The sequence below is a fragment of the Pipistrellus kuhlii genome, unplaced genomic scaffold (genome assembly GCF_014108245.1).
Source record: "Pipistrellus kuhlii isolate mPipKuh1 unplaced genomic scaffold, mPipKuh1.p scaffold_m20_p_13, whole genome shotgun sequence".
NCBI classification, from domain to species: domain Eukaryota; kingdom Metazoa; phylum Chordata; class Mammalia; order Chiroptera; family Vespertilionidae; genus Pipistrellus; species Pipistrellus kuhlii.
In genome coordinates this window covers 38,911,823-38,922,137 of record NW_023425438.1, presented here as the reverse complement: position 1 = coordinate 38,922,137, position 10,315 = coordinate 38,911,823, and the positions used below count along the sequence as shown (strand labels likewise).

The 10,315-nt window shown below is 49.1% G+C and overlaps 1 protein-coding gene across 3 annotated transcripts in view; it reads left to right on the top strand.

Moving 5' to 3' along the window:
* The first annotated feature begins 2,875 nt into the window (after positions 1-2,875).
* The window catches only part of DCTN1 (dynactin subunit 1), a 31,337-nt gene continuing 23,897 nt past the window's right edge, over positions 2,876-10,315 (top strand). For all 3 annotated transcript variants that reach the window (XM_036435758.2, XM_036435756.2, XM_036435754.2), the window contains exon 1: positions 2,876-3,017. The gene's annotated coding sequence lies outside the window, so the exon portion shown is untranslated. The remainder of the gene's footprint in view (positions 3,018-10,315) is intronic.

Here is a 10,315-nt window from a genome sequence, read left to right as displayed (position 1 = left end):
CCTGCGGACTGAAAGGTTCCGGGTTCGATTCCGGTCAAGGGCACGTACCTTAGTTGTGGGCACATTCCCAGTGGGGGTGTGTGCAAGAGGCAGCTGGCCAATGTATCTCTCTCATCGATGTTTCTAACTCTCTATCCCTCTCAATTCATCTCTGTGTAAAAGTCAATAAAATATACATAAAAAAATAAAATAAAATAATGGCTCACATTTAAAAAAAAAGAATATCACTATGTGAGCATATGTCAACCAATAGAAATACCTTTCTTCTATTGATTTATTGTTCCCCTTCCCTTTCTCATTAATACTCCTTGCCTTTGTCTCTTAATTGGAACACTGTTGGGCTTCTGCTGAATCAGTGTTTCCCAAAGAAAATATATTTCAAATAATGCTTGTTGCCTCTCACTTTGAAAAGCTTTTTATTTTAGGTTAATCGCTATGACTAATCTTTTATTTGTGCCATGTAATAACTCTATATTTTAATTCCTATATTTTTATTACTATCCTACCTAATAAAAGAGTAATATGCAAATTAACCACCACCTTGCTATGCCCACAAGCCACGCCACCACCAACCACACCCACCAGCCAATCAGAGCAAGTATGCAAATAAACCCAACCAAGATGGCTATGGCCACAGAGAGCAGGAGGGAGGTTTGGGTTTCCCAGGCAAGGGAAGAAGCCAAGCTTTCTGCCTGCTCTTGCCGGCCTAGGCCTCCACTTAAGGCTACAAAGTTTCAATAATAGAAGGTAAACAAATCCAAACAGAAATGGCAGCAGCCAGGGAGCTGGAGAGAGCAGGCTAGCGTTGCCCCAGCAACAGAGGAAGCAAAGCTTTCCACATACCCTGGCCATCCCAGGCCTCTGTTTAAAGCTACAAGTTTCAATTATAGAAGGTAAATAAGTCCCAGTAGAAATGGCTGCCGCCCACAGAGTGAGCCGGAGGCTTGGCTCTGCTCCAGGCTACAAAGTTTCAGTTATAGAAGGTAAATACTTCCAGATTGCAGGGCCTCTGCTTGGGTCGCCAGGGGGCATGGCCGGCCTGAAAACCACCACAGGCCCCTCACCCAGGCTGCCCCATGCCTCAAGGAAACCCCCACCCTGATCCAGGACACCCTTCAGGGCAAACCAGCTGGCCCTCACCCATGCACCAGGCCTCTATCCTGTCTAATAAAAGAGTAATATCCAGATTGACCATCACTCCCAACACATAATATGGCTGTCTCCATGTGGTCAAAGATCCTGCCCCTATAATGGACACAAGATGGCCACCACAAGATGGCCAGCAGGAGAGGGCAGTTGGGAGGGACCAGGCCAGCAGAGGAGGGAAGTTGGGGGCAATCAGGCTGGCAGACGAGCAGTTAGACATTAATCAGGTTGGCAGGGGAGTGGTTAGGGTGTGATGAGGTTGGCAGGCAGAAGTGGTTAGGGGCAATCAGGAAGGCAGGCAGGTGAGCAGCTTTGAGCCAGCAGTCCTGGATTGTGAGAGGGATGTCCCACTGCCCGTTTAGGCCCGATCCCACCAGGATCAGGTTTAAATGGGCAGTCAGACATCTCTTGAGGGGTCCCAGATTGGAGAGGGTGCAGGCTGGGCTGAGGGACACCTCCCTCTCTGCCCCCATGCACGAATTTCGTGCACCAGGCCTCTAGTATTTTATAATTGCTTATTTTGCCAATCTACCTAGTTAATTTTTATAATTGCTTGTTCCTTTGTTATATTAAAATTTGTTTTTAAAAATATTAAGCATATTCATTTTACATAGAGTAGTTGAAAATCCCAGTATCTGTGATCATTGGAGTTTTGAATAATTATGGTAGCTTCTTTCTCTTAGTGTGCTTAGTCACTTTGTACACTCATGGTTCCTGGAACTATAGCAATAGGTATTATTTAAGGCCCCGGGGTTAAAGTGCATTCCCTAGAGAGGGTTTACATTGAGTTTGGCCAGGCTCCCAGGATACTCTACTGACTTGGGACCACTGTATCTTTGAATTTGAGGTGCACTCATGTGGTATACATTTTTACCCCAACTTTGTATGTGTACAAGTAGTTTATTATTTTGAGTTACCAGAAAGAATTTTTCTCACACTATACCAAGAACCAAGGATGAGATAGGCTTTTATCCTTACAGTTGCCCTCTGAGAGGTACTTAAAAAAACAAAACACACACACACTCACACACTTACACACTTTTATTACTTCTAGAGAGAGGAAGGGAGAGACATAGAAACATCACCCGCTGCCTCCTGCACTTGCATGCTCTCCCCCCCCCCCCCCAACCTCATAGCTCATAGGTCGATGCTCAACCACTGAGCCATGCCGGGCTGGGCAGGGCTTGTACTTTTAAAAAATGCTTTCTCTTTTCAAATAAAGAAATGCCAAAATGCCATTAAGCAAATTTGCGTTATTTTATATCCGCATCATAAGGGCGTGAGAATGCCTGTATTCCCATATGGTGATGACATTGAGTAGCAGCAAAAATCAAGTTTTTCCTCATGCTAAATGACGAGCTGTGCTTTATTACTATTATTTTAATTAGTCTAGCACTCAAAATCTTAGCTATTCTCGGGGACCATTTGACCGGGGCAAGTCCCTCCAGCCCCTCCGCGCTTCCTCCCACCCTGCGTTGCCTCCCGCCCTGCGCTGCCTCCCACCTCCGGCAGAGGGCGCTGGCCTCGCCGCCGGCCTCCTGCGGTCCTCAGCGGCCTCCCAGGCACAGTGCGCACGCGCCGCCGCCCTCCGGGTGTCCAGCTTTGTGCCTGACCCGTGTGTCCTCGGCCGCGCTCGGCGCGCAGCTTTCAACCCGGACCTGTTTTTTGGGAAAAGCAGGGTGTCCCCTGGACCCAGAGCGCCTCTGGGCCTCGGGGGGAGAGGGTCCGGGGTGGGCCTAGCGGGGTCGGACGGCGCGTCGGGCAGCCCACACGGGCGGGGCGGGGCGGGGCGGGGCGGGGCGGGACCGGCTCGGTCTTGGGCGTCGCTGGCCGGTGGGGCCGGAGCCGGCGCGGAGCCCCTGACCGGACAGGTACGCGGGCGGCGACCCTGCCCACCGTCCCCGCCGCCGCCCCCGCGTGTTCGCGAGGCTGCGGGCGGCGGGCCGGGGGGTCGGCGCTGGCCTGGGAGCAGCATGGAGCCGGGGTGCGGGGCGGGGGCCGCGGGGCTGGGCCGCGGCGGGGAAGGTCGTCCCCGCGGGGCTGGGCGGGCTGGTCCCACCCCGCGGGCGGGGTTCTTTGGGGGCCAGGGTGATGGTGCCTCCGAATCCCCCCGGAATTGTAAGGCTGCCCCGCTCCTTCCTGGGGCGTGTCCGAGGCACCCCGAACCCATTCCGAGCCACAGGTTTCCTGTGGGCACATGGGTGAGAAGTTTGCATCAAACAAACAAACAAACAAAAAATGTTAGGCTGAAACCGGTTTGGCTCAGTGGATAGAGCATCGGCCTGCGGACTGAAAGGTCCCAGGTTCAATTCCGGTCAGGGGCATGTACATTGGTTGCGGACACATCCCCAGTACGAGATGTGTAGGAGGCAGCTGGTAGATGTTTCTCTCTCATAGACTTTTCTAGCTCTCTATTCCTCTCCCTTCCTCTCTGTGGAAAATCAATAAAATATATTTAAAAAAGAAATAAAAAAATATGAGAAAACGTAGAGGACTGGAGCACAGGACCTGGGTATGGGTTTGGGGTGCCTGTGCCTCCCACCGCTGCGGTCCGCCTTCGCTGCAGGATGACCCTGGAGGAGTCATCTTGCTCCTCCCTCCTGTCTTTGGGCAGAACCGCAGGTACAGCACACACACAGGAGGAACTCCGCTGTATTTTTCAAGAGAAAGTGGTTTAAAAGCTCCCTCTCCTTCATTGCAGCGAAGAGAGCAGCAAGCCCATGTTGACCACCTGCTCCTCCAGTGTGCGTCAAGTCCTGGGAACCGCGGAGCTGTGAGATAGAGTTGACACTGTTTATCCGGTGTCCTGCCAGAACCTGAGCCCTGGGGATGTTCATACATTTTAAAAGGCACTTTGTACTCAAGTATGTTCAGGAACTTCATGGTTCAAGTTTTTCCCTGTGACAGAATATTTCAGAGCCATTAATATGCTAATGGTATTACCCAGTCTCTCCTACTAGAAGCATAATATGGAGGCTTTCCCAAATACTGTTTTTTCCTTGGGTGCTTCCCTGTTTAACTTCTGAAACAGTTTGGGAAATGCAGTTTTCAGCATTAGAAACACAAAGTTTGGAAGGGTAACAGCAGTGTAGGTCAGTGTTTTCAAATTTTAATGGTGACTATCTCTGGTGGTGGTGGGGGAAGGATCTTGCTTAAATGTAGATTCTGGTTGGTTGGTTGGTGGTTTATTTTTAACAAGTTCCCAAGGGATGCTGATGCTGCTGGTGCATGGATCACACTTTGAGTAGCAGGGGTATAGATCAATGGATTGCAAGTCAGAGAAGACGTTCTTCCTGCTTCCAGAACAAACTGTTGCCTTGAATGAGTCACTTCACCTGTCCAAGCCTATGAAATAGGAGACTGGACTAGATCGCTAAGGTTCCTTTCCGATCTAAAATGCTATGATCCTGGGTCAGTTACTCTTGGGACTTCCATCTAAAATAGCCTTGCCCAATGGCCAATTTAGGCTTGAACATTAATAATGGAAAGTTTACGGCATCCCCTTTTGTCTTGGGATAGTTCAATAAGGAAGTTTTGTTGCTGAAATACATCTTCATAACTGTGTTCCTACGTTGTCTCTTAGAATCAAATAGGGGAAAAAAACTAATCTCTCTTAAAAAGGTGACTCTTAAGTATTATGTGATAGATGTTCCTACCAAGATTTCTCCAAATGAAATTGCCCTTAATGCTCCATGACACTGTTTCAGTTCCATTTATTTATTAAAAAAAAAAAAAAAAAAAAAAAAAAATATATATATATATATATATATATATATATATGATTAAACTTTAATTTTTTAAAACTTTCCCTGGTGCATTTTTAAAAATATATATTTTATTGATTTTTTACAGAGAGGAAGGGAGAGAGATAGAGAGTTAGAAACATCCATGAGAGTCATCGATCAGCTGCCTCCTGCACGCCCCCTACTGGGGACGTGCCCGCAACCAAGGTCCATGCCCTTGACCGGAATCGAACCTGGGACCTTTCAGTTCGCAGGCCGACGCTCTATCCACAGAGCCAAACCGGTTTTGGCTTAAATATGTTTTTATTGATTTCAGAGAGGAAGGAAGAGGGAGAGATAGAAAAGAAACATCAATGATGAGCGAGAATTACTCAGCTGCTTCCTGCGTGCCCCCTACTGGGGATTGAGTCTGCAACCTGGGCGTGTGCCTTTGGCCAAAATCGAACCCAGGACCCTTCAGTCCACAGGTCAACGCTCTATCCAATGGGCCAGACTGGCTAGGCTCAGCTCCTTTCTTTTAAATGGAGTCCTTCATGGAGTGTAGTGGGGCTTTAGCTGGACTTTGAAGGATGGGTGGGGCTTGCGAGACTAGCGGAAAGCATCCTCAGCAGCTGACAGTGATGCGGAGATGACAGTGCATACGTCAGATCCAGGATCATTGGCTCAAGTAAGAAATGGTATGTGAGTGAAAGCAGCATTTCAGAATGTGTAGTTTTACTGTGGTGTGTAATGTGGTTGGAAATGGGAAAGCAGAGGCCAGGAGCCAGATAAGCTTCACATGTCAGTAATAGAGGACGAGATTGCTGATAATATTGTAGTAATGCCTTACATTTATGTATAACATTTTACAGGTTACAGAACCTTTCACAGGCATGATCCCATTTGACTTCATAATCCTGTGAGGTAGCTGTTACCCTGTGTTATAGCTGAGACACCGAAGAGGGAAAACGATTTGCCTTAATTCTCGAAGCTATTAAATGGCAGACCAAAGTGATGACAGTGGTGATGGGGGGGAGAGAAAGGATGCTGGAGGCAATTCGAAGGAAAAATTGATAAATTGGGCCTGACGGACATGAGGCTACCAAGGAGAAGAAGTTGTTAGGGAGGACTCAAAATACTTGGAGGAATCATAGTGCCACTCGCAGCTGCCACCATAGATTTCACTCTGCCCTCCTTGCCAGTGGCTTCCTGGAGTTAGGGTCTGAGAGGGATTGTAGTAGAGGATTCCAGGGGATGTGGATTATCTGTCCCATACCAAGGGAAACGAGAGCTGGGTCCTCAGCGTCCCCTGAGAAAGTAAGTGCCGAGCAATTCACTGATTCACACGTGTTTTGGGGCTTGAATTTGGCTTTATGTCATTTTTCTTTTGAAGTTCAGGCTAGTGCCAGTTGCACTTGGCTGATGGGAAAATTCAGTGTCCAGTCTGACCTTCCCAAGTTCCTACGTATCCCTTGGGGCTAGAAGGGGGGTGTTCACCGAGGCAGAGACTGGACCCCTGTCACGCCCACTGAAGCTGTTTTCCCGGAAGCTCTGCATGTTCTCAAGTGCCTAGTGGTCTGGCTGTGGTCCTCTCGTCCTGGAAGCCTAGAGATGGAACCTTAGTGTCACTACCGAATCCCATCGGACCTGGGGGCCGTCTCTGCATTCTCAGTTTCTTGGGCTCCTGTCTGGAGAGGAAGGCGCTATCCCCGTGGCGGGTGTGACTGGTAATTCCCGCTTACGCTCTCAGGGCTGAGAGCGGGGCTGCTCCGTGTGGGGGCTCAGAGCCAGCCTGTCTCCCCTGGGCCGTCAGGCTCCTATTCAACATCGAGTGTCTCTCGTGTTCCGTGCTTGGGATACTGAGGTGAATAAAAACTCCCTGCCCTGGAGGAATTCCTAATGGGATAAGGGAACCAATATTTTCAGTAAAAGATATCAGAGAGATGTCCAAAATGCTGTAGGAAGGCAGAGGGGGAATGACGAGCTCTGCATGGAGGTGTGTGTGTGTGTGGGGGGGGGGGGGGGGCGGGAGCCTCAGGAAAGAGGCCATCATGAGCGGGGCCTCGATGATGAGGGAGGACGGCCCTGGTGACGTTTGCAGAGGAGAAGCGGGGAGGAGAGTAAACCCAAGCGGCTGGAGTGTAAGAGAACTTGGATCAAAGGAGAGGTGGTGGATGAGTCTGTACTCATAACAAAGCCAAGTGTTTAATGGCTTGTAGTGCTGTGCTAAGATGATTCAGTTCTGTGGGCAGGGAAACCGAGGGAGGGTTTTAGGCAGGGAGGGGATGAGAACGGGAAGGAAACTGACGGAGGGGGGGGTGCGGGGGCGGGGGGGAATCTGGATCAGGGCTCTCGGGAGACTAATAGTCGGTGTGGTCCAAGGCTGAATAGGGTAGCTCAGTGGGGATGGGAAGGAAGGGAGGGTCTGAGAGACTGTAGAGACAGAATTAATCTGACATAATGACCAATTGGTTGTTGAGAACAAGAGAGAGGGAGCTGCTGAGGATGACTCCATTTTCTGTTTTAGATGGTTTGTGGTGCCAGAAGTGAAGAGGGAATACAGAGGAGGAAGGGGGGAGATGGTGTGTTTGGGGGCATGTTGAACTTGGGTCTGTGGCATGTAGCAGACATGTGGAAATGTGGGTCTGAGGTTCAGAGAGGCGATCCTAGGTAGGTGAAAGTGGTAGTCAGTGCTGTGGGAGTAAATGAGCTCAGCCACACTGAAGAGGAGGCTGCAGAGGACAGAGGAGGTGAGAGAGATTGGTACACAAAGTGAGAGAGAATGTCAGGAAGCCAGGGGAGGGAAAAGTCCCAGGAGCAGGATCAGCAGCCTCAGTTGCTCCAGGGAGATGAGCAGGATGGGCTGGGAAAAGGCACGCTGAGGTTGGGCAGTTAGGAGGCTGTCACCAGGGTGCCCTTTCTGTTTTAGTGTGAGCAGCTTCAGTGGCGGGTGGGGAAGGGGTCAGGTGAATGGTGGAGTGGGTGGGAAGTGAGGGCAGGGAGGGGGTACTCACTGAATAGGTTTGCAGGGAAGGAAGAAAAGAGATGGTGACAGCTTGCAGAGGAGGTAACAGAGGCTAGAAACAGCTTTTCTAGAATAGAAAAGTCTTGAGCACAGGTTATTTGATGATACATAAGAACCAGTAGAGCCCTGGCTGGTTTGGCTCAATGGATAGAGCATCGGGCTGCAGACTGAAGGGTCCTGGGTTCGATTCCGGCCACAGGCATGACCTGGTTGCTGGCTCGACCCCAGTAGCAGGCATGTAGGAGGCAGCCAGTGAGTGATACTCTTTTCATTATTGATGTTTCTATCTCTCCTCCCTTCCTATTTGAAATCAATAAAAATACATATTAAAAAAATAAAAAGAAGAAGAACCAGGAGAGAGGGTGCAATTGAAGGCACAAGAGCAGTGATTGTAAAATTAGGTCCCCATGGAAGGGTGTAGGGGTCGGCCCTGAAAAGAAGGGCTCATCATTTCCTCTGAAGAGGAATGACTGAAGAAAGGGAAGAATGTGGGAAGAAAGGGACAGTGACTATTTAAGATATTTCTAAGTTTATAAAGGAATTATCGTATAGTAGGCTCAGTTTCTTTCCCAGCGGGGTTATGTGCTGAGGGGCGAGAGCGCCAGGGTGGGCTCAGATAGGACTGGGGCCTTGAAAGGAGTAAGGGAAACAGATGTCCAGAGGAGAGAGAGAGACAGCAGACGTGAAATTCCCTCCAAGAGTGTTGAGGAAAAAAAAAATCTATAAAAGTTTAACAAGTGTCTCTTAAGCATTATTTTTCAGTCGTGTTGGTGTTGACTAACTTATTGTATCAAATAATTTGATTTTAAGAAATGTAAATAATTTTTTTTAAGACTGAAGAAAAAAAAAGTGTTGAGTGTCCCCCGAACTATACTGTAGTCTCTCCGTCCTCTTCCTCATAATCATAATGGCTGGCATTTATTGAGCGCTTTGTACCAGGCACTCTTCTAAGTGTGCTGTTCAGGCATTAAAATATATATATTTTATTTCTGAGAGGAAGGGAGAAGGAAAGTTATAAACATCAGTGATGCGAGAGAATCATTGACCGGCTGCCTCCTGCACACCTCTTACTGGGGATGGAGCCCACCACCCAGGCATGTGCCCTTGACTGGAATCGAACCCGGGACCCTTCAGTTCCTGGGCCAGTGCTCTATCCACTGAGCCACACCGGCTGGGGCTGTTCAGGCATTCTTAATGCGATTTTTTACAACAGCTCTTTTAGAAACCTATTATCTCCATTTTACAGAAGAGGAAACTGAGGCATGGAGGATTACTTGGGCTCAGTAGTACTAAGGGGCTGGAGTTTAGGGCTGCTAAGGAGGGAGGCTTAGCATGCCAGTCTGTGAGCATGATCATGACGGGTGGGCAGGATGGCAAGGTCAGTGTCGTTGCTGGCTTTTTTCCGAATATGTAGGGAACTCTGAAATCCTTGAGTGTTATCTCAGCAGCCTGACCAGACAGACAAGAGACTAACAGTATAAGGTAGACTGAGACTGTGTCACCCGAGACTGAGTAAGATAAGAGTCTTGCCTTTGCCAGCCAGAAAAAGAATTTTTTTCTGCCATTATGGGACTAGAAAGGCCTGTAACCTTACATAATAGCATTGATTATTAACACCCACCTTTTGTGTTTTCCCCATTGGTGTGACCGTTGGAATTTGCAGGTAAGGTGCATGCCTGACTGGAACGAAAGGGGAAGATGCTGGGTGGTATGGATAGAAGAGAAATGGACTTACCTTTTCTGCTGCAGCCACTGGAGCATCATTTCTCTGTCCTTCCTCTTGAGGTTGCCATGGATACGCCTTTGCGCGGTGCCTTGAGATTGATTTCCATTATGATCAGGTGATGACGTGGGTTTAAAAAGAGAAAGGACAGAATGCTCTGTTTCTGGGGAGCGGCCAGGGAGCTGTCCGAGAGGCAGAGCCCAGCACAGCCCAGGTGGCTGTGGCTTTGTTGGTTGTTCTGGCTTTTGCTGAAGTTGTGAAATGGTGCATCTCTCTTTTTAGAGCGCAGGCTCAGGGTTCCCTGTCTGCAGGGTCCTAGTGCCAGGGACTTGCTGGTTGATTCATGGGGAGGAACCAGCAGGAACTTCAAACAGATTGCTAAGTAGGACTCCTGCTAGCACTGGAAGGTCGCAGTTCCTGAGTTCAGACTTTCGCTGGAGTGCCTGTTGCCTTCCTGCAAAGGTCCCTTATTGAGCATAAGTGAGACATACTGTGTCTTTCCTTGCTGGCTCTTGGCGGTCTGGGCCCTTGGAGGTTGGCCTGGCAGTCACGGGTGTTCCTGGAGTAGAGGATACTTTGGGAGGGGGATAGAGCTACAGATTGGGAATGGGCTGCAGACAGTTCTGGGGATAATGAAGAGCTGGAGAGGTAAAGAAAGTCCATTTAGGGTCTAGCCCTCTCCATGTGAGATCTGTAAAG